This window comes from Ambystoma mexicanum, chromosome 6q (genome assembly GCF_040938575.1).
Source record: "Ambystoma mexicanum isolate Mex_15411 chromosome 6q, UKY_AmexF1_1, whole genome shotgun sequence".
Classification (NCBI taxonomy): domain Eukaryota; kingdom Metazoa; phylum Chordata; class Amphibia; order Caudata; family Ambystomatidae; genus Ambystoma; species Ambystoma mexicanum.
In genome coordinates this window covers 1,130,894,583-1,130,911,659 of record NC_090937.1, presented here as the reverse complement: position 1 = coordinate 1,130,911,659, position 17,077 = coordinate 1,130,894,583, and positions in this window count along the sequence as shown.

The following is a 17,077-nucleotide window of genomic DNA, read 5'->3' as shown; positions in this document are numbered from 1 at the left end:
GCTACCATTTGATATAATTGTGCATGCGTATACATTTGAATACATTCTACATTTCTTTGTGCATTGACCGTCTGAGCAAATGTTGAGGGAAATTCTTAGATTGGACAGCTCACGTTTTATTTTGGGATGTCCTGACACCCAGTTTGTTCACTCTCTGTTTGAGATGCGGTTGTCTGCATAATCGTGAGAGGAATCTTTGGAGAATGACAACCTTTTTGATTTTTATAGTTGTCAGCGAATATATACCCCTCGAGTTTATTAAGTTTTGAGGAAATATCAAGTAGTGCTGATTTTATATCACAAAGTTCATAGTCGGTATAATCATGCCCTTTATCCAGCAAATTAAGAATTCTCGACATGACAAGATATGATGATTCAAAATTAGAAGATCCTCGACTTCGGAGGTTGGCTTTGGTTGAAAATTCGAATTGTTCTCAACATTCATCAAACTAGGTTGAATGAAATGTTGAGATTCAGGAGATGAACATACTACCCCCTCTTTGGTTTGAGCAGAATCTTCATTATATGAATCAACAGTCACATGTTTATTAAGTGAGCTTTCTAGGTCAGCATATGTCAGCAAGAGTTTTTGATGAAGGAGTACATGAAGCCTCACAATGAATATGAACAATAGGACACACTGTAACTGGCGTTGATGGACCATCAGAGAGAATAATATGTTCTTTTAGCTCCATTAATACTGCTGGTGCCAAGATCGAGATATCAGAGTGTGGCCCTATATTCACATCTACAATCGTGCCTAGATCGTGATTGGTCTCGGGATCCAACACACTTAGAAAGCTTCTCCTTGTGTTAGGCGCTGTGGGATGTTTGTCAAGCACAATTTCAGCCTTAATTGGTGTATTAATATGGTTATTGGGCGGATCCTTAGAAACCCCGTACATTAAATTTAATTTAGCCATTGTGGCATCAATGTTACATTTTTTTGGAATTATTATAGTCTCCTTAAGACCACTGCGGAGTCGCGAGGACATGTTATCCTGTCAAATATACCAAGAAACATTTTATTTTAGATATTCAGCAATACGGTCGCGTGGGATTGGCTCCTGTGTAATCGTAAATTTGAAACAAGCAGCGCTACTTTTGGCAACCAGTTATTATTGGATCAAATAATAATGCCAACTATCAGACCTCATGGAAGCCAAATCTTAGTATAATGATCTCTACTGTCCCCTTTACTCACCATCCAAAACTGTTGCTATCAGACTTTTGTTAGTGGATTAAATTTAGCCCAGTTTATTTCAACCAACTCAATGTTCGAGTAGATAATAATCCCAATCAGAATATTTGGACAAGCAGATGCCTGATTCTCCTTGAACTCCTAGATCGAATCAGACAGAGCAAATAACAGACAAAATATAGAAGAACCTACCACCTACCGCGCACCGCGAACAGCCAAAAGTACTTGTCCTGTACTTGACGGTGCACGCGCGGTGAGGCGTTACCCAAGCAGAAGGCGGGGTTTCCAATGCGGAAATGATACCTTAAACGACAAACACAGAGGAATGAGTTTACTTTCAGGGTGACGATAAAGACACGTAGCAACACTATGGAGAGCTCACACTATTTTGTATATTCATGTGTCAGTGGAGAGTTGGGCACACTGATAAGGTAACAAGCACACTGATACAATGTAGAGCACACACTTGTTAGAGTCCGCCGTGTGTCGGCATCTAGTTCGTAGACTGTGGCTCGGCACTACAGGATGTTACCAGGGCAAAAAAGTCACCTTCTTCCTGTACGGTCAAGCAAAGCAACGGTGTTGCAACCTCAGACGTCCTCCAGACGAAATTCAATAGGGCTCGTGGCAGACACAGCCAACAGTACTTGTCCTGTACTTGATGGTGCTCGCGCGGTGCGCTGGTGGGTAGGAATATGAGGACCCAGGAAGAGGCGTTACCAAAGAAGAAGGTGGGGTTTCCAATGCGGGTATGATAGCTTCTTCCTGTACGGTCAGGCAAAGCAACGGTGTCGCAGCCTCAGACGTCCTCCAGATGAAATTCAGTAGGGCTCGTGGCAGACACAGCCAGAGAGGGGTATGGAAGGGGAGTCAGGGGGGTGAAGAAGAAGGGCTTTCAGGGAGGAGCAGAAGGATGAGTAGGTAGGGGAGGAGCGGATGGAGAGCGGTAGGGAGTTCCAGTGTCAGGGCCAAGAGTTGGGAGGAGCAGAAACGTGAGAGGCACATGGGGCTGGGCGTACAATGAGAAGGTAGAGCGGGAGGGTGAAAAATGAGAGGAGGGAAGAAAGGTGGGGGGACAGGTCATGGAGAGATTTGTAGACAAGACAGAGGAATTGAAATTTCAGTTGTGAGAGGAAGGGAAGCCAGCCAAGCTGAGAGAGAGAGGAAGAAATAGAGTCTCGAGGGCCGAGAAGACATAGAGTACGAATAGAGGAGTAGTGGATGGATTTTAGGGGAGTTAGGTGAGAGACAGTGAGTCCAAAGAGGAGAGAGGAGCAGTAGAAGAGGCGGGATAAAATAAGGGAGGAGATTAGGTGTTTGGAAGCATGGAATGTGATAGAGGAGCAGATCTTGCGAATGTTGAAGAGGTGGTGCCGACAGGCTCGAGAGGTTAGAGAGATGTGGTTGGAGAAGGAGAGAGAGGAGTCGAGATGGAGACTCAGTGGAGTGTTTAGGGGGGAAACCAGATTGAGAGGTGGGGAGGAGGGAGTGGGATGAGACGAAAGCAGAAAGTTGAGAGTAGGCTAGGCACTCGAGGAGCTTTGAGATGAAGGGGAGAAGGGAGATTGGTCTGAAGTTGGAGGCAAGAACAGGACTAGTAGAAGGTTTCTTCAGGATAGGGATTATGGTAGTGTGTTTGAAAGCTGAAGGAAAGGTGGCGGAGGAGAAACAGATGTTGAAGAAGGCGGTTAGGTAGGGGATAAGGAGAGGGTACATTTTAGGGATGAAGGAAGTGGGGATGGGATCAGAAGGGGCAGCAGTAGGGTGAGTTTTGGACAGGAGATGGGAGCCACAGGCTGGGGTGATAGCAGAGAAGGTGGACAAGTGGGCAGGCTGGAAGAGGGGGAGGGGGAAGGAGGGGAGAAGGAAGGAGAGGAGAGGATGTTCTGGCAAAGAGAGAGGATTTTGGATGAGAAGAAGTTAGCGAAGTCAGAGGGAGAGTGGGGAGAGTTTGTGGAAGGGTCAGAGGTAGGAGGGGAAAGAAGGCGAGAAAGGGTCTGGAAGATACAGCGGGATGAGAGGCTTGTGAGTGGAGGAGGGTAGAATAGTAGGAGCGCTTGGCAGATGAGAGGCAATATTCATAGAGAGAGTGATAAGAGAAATAAGAGGATTGATTAGTCAGAGAAGGGGATTTGAGCCAGCGTCGTTCGAGGCGACGGAGGAGGCGGTGCAAGGACAGAAGGTGAGAAGACAGCCAGAGTTGGAATGGTTTGTGAGAGGGGGAGAAGGAAGTAAGAGGATAGAATTGGTCAAGACTGGAGGTTATAGAGGAGTACAGTGTGGAGAGGGTGTCATCAGCTGAGAGAGAAGCAAAGTCAGGGAGGGGGGAAGGGAGAAAGAACAGGAGTCGAGGAAGAGAGAAGGGTTGAAGTTGTGGAGGTCAGGACGAGAGAAGGAGGGAGAGGGGGAGGAAGATGAGGAGGAGTGAGGGAGAAGGAGAGCAGGAGTGCTCAGAGAGATAGTTGGGGAGAGACGATACAGGGGAGGAAGAGTAAGAAGAGAGAAAGATGAGATCGAGCATGAAGCCAGAGGAGTGGGTAGGCGGGGTAGGAAGGGGGGAGAGGAGGTATGAGTTGAGTAATGATAGAAGAGGAGAAGAATGAGATGTGGGTGAGAGAGGGAGGTTGAAGTTGCCGAAGACTGAGAGAGGAGTAGGGGAGGGAGAGATGAGAGAGAGAAGATGATCCAGATCTTCATAGAAGGAAGAGAGGGGGCCAAAAGTTCTGTAAATAATTATGAAGGAGATTGCGTGAGGATAAGTGGAGGATTTGAAGAGAAATTCAAAGGAAGAGAAGATGGGGAGGGTGAGGATAGGGGTGGAGAGAGACGCAGGGACAGTGGAATTGAAGGGGGAGATCCAAGTTTCGGTGATGCAGAGGAAGTGAATATTGATCCGGAAGAACAGGTCGAGGGTCACAATGGCTTTATTGTAGATGGATCGGGCGTTCCAGAGGGCAATGTTGATGATGCTGGAGGGGTTGGCAGTGGGGAGGTGGATAAGATTAGGGTGAGAAGGGATTGTGCGGGTAGGAAGTGTTGGGCAGGGGGGGAGGTGTGAGGAGGGGTGGACATTAGGATGAGGGAAAGGTAGAGGAGGAGGAGGGAGAGGGAGATGGAGGGAAGCCGACAAAGGGAAAGACAGATAGGGTGCATGACAGGACAGGAAGGGGAAAGCAGTAAGTGCTGGTGGCCACACAGCAGAGTGACCACAGTTGTAGTTGGTGTCAGGGGCTGTAGCAGGTACAGTGGGGGGGCAAGGTGGCTGGTGAGGGGAGGTCTTAGAGAAGATGGATGGGGAGTCACAGTACGTGAGAGGGATTCAAGGCAGTGGGGTGAGGGTCGCTGCAGCAGAGCATCCGAGGGTGGATAGATGAGGGTGGTTGTAACCTTCGAAGATTGGCAGCCGGGTGTCGGAGAGGTGAGAACAGCAAGGACCTAGAATAAGGGTTTCAGCAGGAAGCGATCAAGGGCAGTTGGAGAGATCAGCAGAGCAGCAGAGCATCCAGGGCAGAGAGGTGAGTAGCGGAGGCCAGGAGGAGGCACAAACAAGTCAGTCCGGTGTCCTCGGGAGGAGGAGGCAGAAGGTGGACTGGAGGCAGCCAAGTCGAGGCGGGCTGGAGTGAAGGCAGAGGTGGTCAGGTCCAGGTCTGGTATGCAGGCCAGGAGAGCACTGTTGAAGAAGTAGGTCTGGTGTCCTCAGTAGGAGGAGGAGGAAGGAAAGTCTCTTGTGCGGTGGCCCAACAGTGTCAGAACGGGCTGGAGGCAGTGAGTGCAGGGGCTCTTGCAGATGGTGAGCACCTTAGGAAAGGGTGAGGTAGCCGAGCAGCATGCCCAGGAGGAGGAGACAGAGGAGGAGGACAACAGGAGGAAGCTAAGTCACTTGTGCGGCAGCCCAGCAGAGTCGGAGGGGGCTGGAGGCAGGGAGCACAGGGGCTCCTGCAGATGGTGAGCACCAGAGGAAAGGCTGAGGTGGCCCAGCAGCATGTCTAGAAGGAGGAGACAGAGGAGGAGGACGACGCTCCCAGGAGTAGGAGATAGAATGTTTAGTCACTAGAACAGCGGCCCCTCGGAGTCAGAACAGGCTGGAGTGTAGGTCAGGGAGCACTATTGGAGAAGACGGTCCAGTGTCCTCAGGAGGAGGAGAAGGGAGATAAGTCACTTGAGTGGCAGTCCAACAGTGCCAGTGCAGGCTGGAGGCAGGGAGCACAAGAGCTCTTGCAGATGGTGAGCTCCGGAAAGTGGTAAAATGGAAGTAGTGGCCCCTCAGGGTCAGAGCGGGCTGGAGTGCAGGCTAGTGGAGCTCTTGTGTACTGGTGAGGCGGCTCAGCAACGTGCACACACAGTCCTGGCAGGCGGTGAGGTAAGGGGGTCGTAAGGCAATGGGTCATGCATGTGGTGAGCTCAGTAGAGCGCCAAAGGCAAGGGTGAGGCGGCCCAGCAGACGGGCGAATGAAGTCCAGATGGCGGCCCGGAGACAGAGTGCGAGGGTGCCAACAGCACCCAGACACTGGTGGTTCTGGCGAGGCAGCTCAGTAATGCACACAGTCCTGGGAAGGGCGAGGCGGCCCAGCAGGCGGTCGTCAGGTAATGGCTCTTGTAGATGGTGAGCTCAGGAGAGCGCCAGAGGCAAGGGTGAGGCGGCCCAACAGGTATCAAATGTTTACGCCTAAACATATTGTCAATATTTGAAAATACGCAGGTATGCAGCAGCATTAAGCATCAAACGCGACTCTGCTGCCTCTGTAATTTAGAAATAGAAACTTCTAGACATATCCTCCAGGATGCTTAGAATTGAGAGCATTGTACCTGCAGGGCTATGATGGTCCTTGTAGCTCAGAGGCCAGCATTCAATCTGACCAATTCTGTTGAACAATCTGCTCAGCAGATTCCATTGTTATCACTGCAGCTGCCTACTATATCAGACGTATAGCTGCCATACAAATAAAACCGACTGCTGAAAAGACGAGAAGCCCATAAATAAAAGGTTATCAGAAATCAAATTAAACTGTGTCTGATAGTGGGACTAATTCCTTTTTGATGTTTTTGTTCACCATCAGGTATTGTACTCCTTGTCTTTAAAAAAAATAAAAAATATCAAGTTGGACATTATTTTTTATTTCCTGAAATGTAAATATGTATTTGTATATGTGATGATTGGATGTTCATAACTATCTCGACCAAAGCAAATGTGTTTTTACATTTACTGTGTATCTGTGTTGTCCATTATACCAATGTTGTGTGAACAAAGACATTGCACGTGATTTTGCATCACCACCAAATTCATCCGTTTTGTTTGGATAGTTTTATTTGTGCAAATAAGTTGTGTGCAATAAACAGCAAGTGTGTAGTTGTCAAATAAATACATAATAAAACAAATAAATGAAGTATTGGGCAGTTCCTTGCAGATTTTGAAAAGTCCAGTTGTGTTTTTTGTGGCCCCAGAGATGTGGGCTTGGATGTGGGCCCGTTTCTTGGAGCCGATGGAGTGTCTGTATTGCCTTTGGAGCAGGCGACAGGTGAGTTTGTCAGAGCATGTGCTACAAGACAACCATTTTCCTTCATCAACTTTGCACTTGTGCTTTAGCAAGACTAGGTCGGAATAATACCAGCTTTTGCACTTGGAGACGAGCTTCATGCAGATCCTTAAAAAAAGGGATTTTGTTTTTGATCAGATATCAATCTAATTCCATTGCAGCAAGTTTTTAATAAAATGTGTTTTGGCAAATATATATCAACGCAAGAAGTATTTCTTGAAGCAATTACAAATATGTCATGGGTTTATTTATAAATGCATTTTGCACATTTTACAGGGAAGAGTTATCAACTGTGTTATGAAACCTGTCCAACAACAATATTTCTGTATGTGTTTTCACAAAAGAAATTAAATCTTTGCACATTACTGCAAATAGGAAACCAGGCATAGGTAAGATTTAGTAAAGTTGAAATTGGTTAAAACCATTCATGAATCCAATGGTTCAAATCATCTGACTATTTGTCCTACTACTCTGTACACGCAGATGTTTCATGGTCTTCAGTTTTACCATTACTATCGGCTACTCCATTTTTTCTGCATAAGGCCTTTTTCTATTGTTATTCACTCCATTGCTAAGTCCTATGTAATAATACAGAAAGAAAAATTGCAGCTTGGGCTTAAGGGAGTTTTGCTCATTTTCGAATGTATGTCTTTATTTACTATCCAACCAGTTCATCGGAATTGAGCCCACACACCATTGAACCGTTTCACAGCCCAACAGTCTCTTGACAAAACTTCATATTCTTGAAATCTGCACAAAAACACATTCCAATTGATCACATACACTCTAGGAAATACCCATTTATTTTGTCATCATAAATCTATGTACCACAAAAAAAAAAAAAAAAAAAAAAAAAAGGAGAAAAAGATAAATCTATGTACCACAGAACAGGACTGATATGCACCCAGAGCACCACAAAACGTTTTTGACCCACTGCACTCTTTCATCTGTTGCTCTCTGTGGCCCTATTCCTTTTGTGCCATTCTCTAAGATTTCACCTGCAGCTATTCCTTCTGCAGACTAAGGTCTCACTACCCCTTTCAGAGGGACACTATGCTCTCTGAGACTACTCCAGTGGTGACTTGCTACACAATAAACACCTCAGAAAATAACATAACATACCATTCTCTAACAGCATAGCATAAAATAACAGTCAGTGTCCTATTTTTCCCTTTCAAATTACTGAGAAATGGTGCGTGAAAAGAAAGAATGAAAGTATACAATACAGAATTCATGTCACTCTACCACAGTTTTATCATGAACAGATAAAGGACAGATAACATTTGTTTCATTACCATCTTGACACAGGTAGCCAGTAAGTACATATGCTTAATATGTATTTTTTTAGATGCCATTAGCTCCATGCATAGCTTGTCTGTGAGCGAAAACTTCTCTATTCACTACCTCGGATTCCAGAATGTTGTGATGGATCACTCTTTTGTTTTTCATAACAACATTTTATTAATGTATATAAATCTACATGACATCAATGACAATACAGGGACATTTAATTACGTTATCTCAGTGGTATCATAGCCAGGAATAAGGATGAGATAGCAGGTGCCCGCATTAGCTCCATTGTCCGCTAGCATGACCTATCTTGGTGGCCATATAGGTGGTTATAGGAAAAGCATTTCTGCATGAGGTCTATGTGTTGGTCAGTAGAGGGGGCTACTTTGCAGCCATCTGGTTATTGGTGGCCTTCTAGACAGCGCCAGGAATCTAGTTGCATAGTCCATGAAGGAATCCCAAATGTTCCTAGTTTTATTGAAAGTTGGGATTGCAGTCACCTTTTATGCTACTGCGATGTCCCAACACTTGGCCCATCATAATGCTACTGAGGGACCATCTTCATTTTTCCACAACCGGGCCATGGCAATTTTTGCTGCTAGGGGTAAATGCATACATAAACGCGGAATGTGTCTGGAAAGTGGTAGCGCTCCCCCCCCTTATTCCCCCAAGAGAATAATTCCCGGATCCCAGGGTATGGTGATTCCCGTGAGTTCCTTAATGTGTTTAATCACTTCCCTCCAGTATGTCTCAGCCCTTGGGCAAGTCCAGACCATGTGAACTAGGGAGCCCGGGTTGGGGCAACACCGCCAGCAGCGATCAGAGAGTTTTGGATTCGCTCTGTTGATCTGAACTGGAGTAACATAATATCTATAACAGAGCTTGTAACCTCCCTCTCTGTTTGTAATACATTGCAAGCTTTTGTGCAGTCTGGTCCAGATTTTAGCCCATTCCTCGCTTTCTATCTCCAGGCCCAGGTCCTTCTCCCACTCAATCATATATCTTTCTTTTCCCGTGGGGTCAACCCTATCTAGGAGGCGGTAAAGAGCCGAGATTTTACCTCTTTTTGTTGGGGTTGTGAGGGAGATCTCCAGAGCTATCAGCTCTCTGCAGCATTTCTTCCGAACTGCCCTATGAGACAGCCAGTGCCGTATTTGGGTGTAGCAAAATCTCTCACTCTCATTTACCCCAAACTTCTCTTTGCATCTTTCGAATGTGATGGGGGAACCCTCCTCCAGAAAGTCACCAGTCCTAAGTAGACCACCCTCCCGCCACGACTGAAAGCTGTTGGTATTACAGCCTGGAGAAAACTCTGGGTTGTTCCAGATAGGGGTTAGTGGGCCCATTGAACCCCTTATACCCCATTTCCGCGCTGCTGCCTTCCAGCTTTGGACAACTGTTAACTTGGCCGATAGGGGGCCTTTATTCGCTTGCCCTTTCATCACTGGCAAATGTGGTAGGTCCGCGGGTTTAACCGGACACCAGCTCCCCTCGATCTGCATCCACTTTGGCGTGTCCTCTTCCTGGACCCAGGAGAATGCATGTGAAAGCGGGGCTGATAATGTATATCTAGCTATGTCTGGCACTCCTAGCCCTCTCAGAGTTTTGTCACGCAACATTATTCGCTTACCGATACAAGGCTCCCCCGCCCCAGACAAAGCCCTGTAATTTTTTCTGCATGTCCACCAGTACCGGGCCTGGAATGCGTGTCGGCACTGCTGTGCAAAAGTATAGCCACCTAGGAATTTTATTCATTTTTATGGCTGTAATTCGCCCAAACCAGGAGACCTCCTGAGAGGACCACGTCTTTATGTCTTTCTTAAGAGTTGTAATAAGTTGCGGAAAGTTTGCAGCATATAGATGGGCAGGGTCTCTAGTGATCCATACCCCCAAGTATTCGATCGCGTCTTTCACACCTGGGATCGGCATTAATTGGCTGAGGGCAGTTCTTTCTTGTTTAGAGATAATGATCACAAGGGCTGATGACTTGTCTATGTTAATTTTGAACCCTGATAATGAGCTAAATTCATTAATTTCCTTCCACAAGGACTCAAGGGAGGAGGCCAGATCTGATGCTGTTATTAATACGTCATCAGCATAGAATGCTATTTTATAATCCCTACTTCCTATTTTAATCCCCCTTATCCTCGCATTCTGCCTGATTTTGGCTGCAAAGGGTTCCATAGACAGAGCGAAAACCAGAGGAGAGAGTTGGCACCCCTGTCTTGTACCTCTTGAGATTTGTATTGCTTCGGATCTCCTGCCATTAACTCGTAGCTGTGTTGTGGGGATTTGGTAATTGGCCATTACCCAAGTGATGAAGTTTGGACCAAATCCAATATGTTCCAGGATTGCACGTAAATACCCCCAGTACATCAGATCGAATGCTTTATGAGCATCTAGTGATATCACGGCAGTTCTCTCCCCGGATCTGTGGACATGTTCAATAATGTCTATAGTTCTTCGAATATTGTCGTGAGTCCCTCTCCCTGGTATGAATCCCGTCTGGTCACTGTCGATCAGGTCTGGTAAGACCGCTCCCAACCTGCCCGCTAATATTTTTGCGAAGATCTTACCGTCATTGTTCATAAGCTTGATTGGTCGGTAAGACGCAGCCAATTCTGGAGGCTTCCCAGGCTTGTGCAGCAGGACAGTTATTGATTCGGCCACAGTTCCAGTGACTGAACCAGATGACAGAAAGGAGCAGAACAATATCATCAGCTGAGGAACCAGCAGCCTAGAATATTTCTTGTAAAAGGATGCGGATAATCCATCGGGACCAGGAGCCTTAGATTTCAATGATTTAATGGCTTCCGTTATTTCCTCAGCTGAGATGGGCAGCTCGAGTTGCTGCAGCTGAGTCGAGTGCTGATTAGGTAGGGACTGCAGGTACTTCGGTAAGCTATCTAATGCTGTCGGTGCTCCCTGCATGATATCTGCGTGGTATCTTGATAGTTCATTGATTATATCCGTATCGGTGTAGAGGGTATTCCCATCAGCCCCAGTTAGTGTGAGGATATTGTTCCTGCTTCTAATTTTCTGCAGTTTTTGCGCTAGTATTTTGTTTGCTTTATTTCCCTTTGCGTAATAAAACTGTCTTGTGAATGCTAAGGATTTAGCTGTACGGTCGGCGCAGTGCATTTCCAAGGCAGTTTGTTTTTGCCTTTCTGAGCTCTCTATCGACTTTTCTGGAGTATCGCTTTTTCAACTCTGCTTCTAGTTGGCTCACACTCTCCTCCAGCTTGGATGCAGCAATGTTCAAGACCCTTCGCTGTTCAGCTACCGCGCTAATCGGAGCCCCCCTGACGACTGCCTTCATGGCATCCCAGATGACATTAACAGGAGATGTCTTGATTGTGTTTTCTTTGAAGTAGTTAACAATTGTGTTCTCTACCTCCAGGCTGATGCATTCATCCAGTAACAGAGCGTCATTCATTCTCCAGTGTTTTGGGACCGGGCGCTTTTGCCCTGAAATAGCTAATTTTGCAGTCACTGGTGCATGATCCGAAATCATGCATGTTTGTATTGACAATGCATCCAAGCATGGGTAAAGAACCCCTGAGATCAGTATTAAGTCAATTCCCGAGAAGCCTTTATACACCTGGGAATAATGGGTGTAGTCTCTTGCGGCCCCGTTGAAAAGCCTCCAGGCATCTACGGTTTCCGTTTCCCTTAATAGCTTGGCTAATGCAAACACTTGAATGAAGTTAGATTTAGTGGGCGGCAGGGTTTTGTCCATTTGGGGATCTGGCATCGAATTGAAGTCTCCGCCCATGATTAGGTGCCCTTCTTGAAATGCCAAAATTATTGGGATTAAACTTGTGATGAATTTAGTTTTAGCTGAGTTGAGACCATAAATTGCAGCGATGGTGATCGGGAGTCCTTCAAATAGCCCCTTGAGTAAGAGGAACCAGCCGTTTGGATCTCTTTTGATGGTGATTTTTGTTATCTGTCACTCAGGAGTATGGCCACTCCTCTTTTCTTCTGGCCAGAGGTGGCAAAGAATGCCTTTTTGTACTTGATAAATCTCACTCTGTGTTCATCTTCTTGCAGTAGATGAGTTTCTTGTAGCAAGACAATGTCCCCGCCTAATTGCCCAAGTCTTTGTTCAACTGATTTCCGCTTCCGTGGCGAGTTAAGTCTCTGCACATTCCATGATAGGATTGTTATTTCACTTGTGTCAGCCATAGTCTCTTATTCCTTTTTGTTTAATATTAGACACTTTTTCGCTTGCTGATTTCATCAACCCTGCCTGGGCCCTCTTTGATGCTTCGGTCTTGCTTCCTTGATGTTGCTGGGATGTCATGATGTGAGCTTACGCACAGGGTCGAACCGATAGAGCTGCCAGACCCCGGGTATTTGATTGCCTTTCGGCAAACTCCTCCCCCCGTTATTACGAATCAGTAGGAAGAGCTCCAACCTACAGTAACTGGGAAACTGGTGGCCTTGATGCGCTCATATTGGCCAACTGGGCCGCCGAACCAACTGCAAACTAGAACTGATGCACTCTATACGCACTGCCAGGCCATCGCTCTCAGTGCCTGAGTGAGGAGTTAGACTCAACGTGAGACTCCATCTCCTTTTGGAATTGTGTATCCTTCCAAAGCCCTTATTGTTAATTGACACGATCTGGTAGAGAGCCTCTGATACCCCCCGTCGTTGCTGTAATTTGATTGAAGATCATCCGGGGTTGGGGTTTTTCCTGGGTGGGCCTCGGGATCTACGCCATCAGGCAGGTTTCGACCATGCTCCGTCCGGAGGATTGCTGTGCTGAGATTGGGATGGTCCTTCAGAGTCTGAACCGCCCCCTGCAGCTCCGATGCCCATGGATTTGTCAGCCTCTTTCGGAGATCGAATTTGTTTCCTAGACCCCTCCCATGTGAATTTGACCGAAGTGGGAAATCCCCATTGGTAGGCAACTTTTTTCCCCTGCAACCATTCAGTGAATGACTGCATGGCTTTGCGTTTCTGTAGCGTTGAATTCGCCAGGTCTTGGTACAGCGCTATTTTCGACCCCTGGAATGGTATTTTTTATTTCTTACCAAGACATCCGGAGGGAAGCTGGATGCGGATCTCGGGACCGACCTGTGAACCCGATCCAGTTCTAGAGGCGCATCATCCTGCAGGGTTATGAAGTATCTGAGCAACCCGAAGACATAGTTTCTTAGCTCCGGGTCTGGTGCGGATGATGGAATTCCCCAGATGCGGATATTGATCCTCCGCGACCGGTTCTCTGCATCTTCTTGTTTGTCTTCGATAAGGTCACACCTCTCCTCCAGTGCTTTGATTCTGTCTCTGTCGTACTCGTCCTCGAACCGCTGATCACAAACTTCTGATTCCAGCTCTGCCGTCCGTCTCTCCACCTCCCCCATTCGTTTGTCCAGGGTGTTTATTTTCCCCATTACTTCCGCTGTACTCATGTGAATTTCAGTTGTCAGTGCGGTGAGTAGTTCCTGCAGGTCCTCCTTGGTCACCATTTGTGCTGCATTGACAGCTGATTGTGCGCTGTTAGGGACCTCCTCCTCTGCGGGACCCTCGGACCTTTCCCCTTTTTTGGAGCGATCATTCGTGGCATTCGAGACGCTAGTCATCAATGCCGCAATGTCCGCCTGCTTGGACATCTTCCCACTCCTCGACATCCTTGCTCCCGCCAACCCCCTAATTTTTCCCCTCTGCAATGTAATCACTTGCTTGATCTGCCCAGAGGAGCAGGAGATAGGTAGTATGCGTGAGGGGGGTGGGGGGTGACCAGGTGAAGCAGGCAGGTCCCCCGAAGGAGTTCTATTGCACACTGCCGGTTGAAGTAATTGCGTAATGGCGCCGAGCGGGCATTCACATCCACCTAATCCCCCCTTTCAGCTTGAGGTGGCAGAGGGGCAGATCATTTATATTGCTGCCTCTTAGGTGTCTTTTGGCCGACACTGGTGCAAGGGTAATGATTTACCTTTTGTTTAGATGTACTGTCCCCAGGGTCGGGTGAGCGTTATTTCATACAAGCCCTGGTGCGACTGCTCGCATGGCTTCTCCCCCAGGTATCCGCGGCTCTGCTTCTCTGTGTAGGGCCCCACCGCAGTTATATCCAGATGCTCAAGCTTCGTGGTGTGCCTTGATGTTACCATATGTTGGGGGTACATTTAATCCAATGACTCACTCCTCCCTTCGTATCCGCGGGACATGCCGTCATTTTGTCGCTGGGAGCTCCCCCGAGTCAAAAATGCCTCCGAACTCAGTGATTCGGCCGCCTTCCAGGAAAGCACTAGCCATGCAGCCGCAGCTAGTCCTCCCACAAGCTGTAGTTTATTTTCGGCGGAAAACGGAGGACGCAAACGGAGTTATTGTTAACTGCGCATCAGGCAAGCCAGGAGCTCCTAGGAAGACATGCCGCACACGGCCGCTCCAAGCCACGCCCCCAATGGATCACTCTTTTTTCAAACATTGTAAAATTATATGGATACAAAACACACAATGTCACTGCATCTTGTTACAAATATCTCCTTTCAACTAAAATGATCGAAAAAAATGCCATGAAAAGCATGAAATGTCGATATGAGGAATAGGAACTGTTTGTGTATGCGGATGACATTATGTTCTGTTTCACAAAGTACGTGTCTCGAATTGTGCCACTTACGCAGTATGTCAAGAAAGGACATTTACTATTTTCTGTCTGTAATGTAAATTGACACCCCACTAGAAAGAAGGACCCCAGGATTTGATACACCACGGTCACACCTGGTTAAATAATCAAAACTAAAAAAAAAAAAACAAAGACCGGATGTAATGTGCATCAGTGCCGGGAACCAGAGAGAGCAGAAAATATCTCAAAAACACATAGCACTCGGATAGAAAAAATTCGATTAAATTCCGTACTATGTCAGTTCTTAATCTCGCAATTTTATTGTTACAAAACCTCATTGTATTGAACACAATTCACAACACAAAACAAACATTGCACCAATACAATATCATCAAAGTAGAAGTCTCCTTTAAAAATAGATGTAAGAAATAAATGGTCAACACCTGTTCACACAAGTAGTGAACAATCCAACAAGCTTACACTTTTTTTTGTAATGTAAATGAATCCAAAATATGTGCTACTCCAATACTGAAAGGCTACGTCTTACAACTTCTCTGGCAAACGATGTCAAATGGGAATTACTCTTCACTTATTGTGTCCCTTAGTTGCAAGACCTCGAGATATATGAAGCAAATACACCATGACGTTAAAAGAAATATGTGACACGTGGGAAAGTGTTAGTGCCATGTCCTGTGTGCTTAAAACTCAGACAGAAAATGTGTGTACAAATGTACCCATATGAGATTATATTTATTCTTTACAGCAGCATGGTTTGATGACAGGGCTAATGAGAAGGGCGAGGCAGTATGGCATGGTAGTCTGGGACTGGAGCTTTGCCAAGTTTCCTAGCCCAAATGAGTGCATGTCTTTAGACGAAACGGTACAGCATAAGGATAATACAACAATAACTTGAAAGAGGAATTGCCTAACACATGTGAAAGTACGAAACAGGAAAAGGTAAGAAAGAAGAAGAGGGGAGTCCATCAGGATAGGATTAGGGCAAGGGCACGGGGCGGATGGGAGACGCATCTGCAGTTATATACACATGTTCTTTGCATGGGTTAGTATATACGTTTAAAAACAATGATCACATATCACAATATTTGTACCGTTACCCTCTTACATAAAGGAGATTGTTTCCAGTCGGGGTGGTTCAGCACTCTTCTACTCATGCAGGACCTCCTTCTTTCCACAGGTCAAAGCCCCCCAGTTGAAAAGTAATCGCATTAGGGATTTCATACATGTATGTTGCCCCAAAGAGAACCTTAGCTGATCAAAGTGAGAACCTAATACTTACCCCACCATAATTTGTTCCTGCCACAGCGCTAACATATATGCAAAAAGTCACCTACACCTGGTGAACAGTTGCACCCATTGTTTGTGTCTGATGTGCCTAGCTGGAGTTTCTTTTCGGAAGTTTTTTAAAGACTGGCTCTTTATTGCATCCCTCTTGATTTCTAGATTTCTGGAACATCTGATATCTACAAGAATCTTGATTCACTGAGGCAAAGGCAACGCAGATCTCATTTATGTGTGCCATCTCCCTTTCAGCTGTGCTTGACATAGTGTGTAACACGTAGAGCAGCAGATAACACACATTCCTCACTTTCAAGTTTGCTGGACCGATAGTTTCCACTAGATCTGAGGGGAAAAAGATCTGGTTCAACAAGTTTCTTAGCCCCATGAAAATGGATCTTTCTGGCTCTGACAGACTGTAATCTGAGGTCCTTTCTCAAGAAATATAATTCAATATGTGAGACACATGTTTCAATTCAGTTTACCATTAGTATGTTAATGGGGAGGAAGTCCATTCCAGCGCAATCATGGCTGCTTGCACAGGACCCAGGATCTTGCTGCCTCACACTTGAAATCATGCAGAGGGTACCAGAGGTGTGACTTCCAAGGCAAACATGCAATAAAAATCCTGGTGTTACGAAAACACTGCACTTTAGTAGAGTGCCACCATCCAAACGTGCACCTCAGGAAGAACATGTATTTTCAAGTGTGCATGTCTGTGCTGCACTTACCTTATTGAACAGCAGTTGGGATGTGAACAATGCTAATGAGGGGTTCAGGCAGTGTGGGATGCTACTTTAGGATGCGCGTTTATGCAAGTTGTGTTGCAAAGACCTAGCTGGGATGTGAATCTGTTTTCAATTCATGTGTTAGTGGATGCTGGAGTCCCACGGAGAAGCAGCATGGCTGTTTTCCCAGGACTCACGTTGGATATTGGAGCCGTAGGTGAAAAGAATGCTTGGTGGACGATAAACCAACAACTTGGACACAAACATAATGCTTTCATTGTCTAATTTTAGTCTGCAGAACAAGAATCAATTTCCCCAGTGTGCCTACCACAGAAAAGTTTGCAAGAGAAGTATCAGACCATAACCCAACAACTTCGACACGAACATAATGCTTTCATTGTCTAATTTTAGTCTGCAGAACAAGAATCAATTTCCCCAGTGTGCCTACCACAGA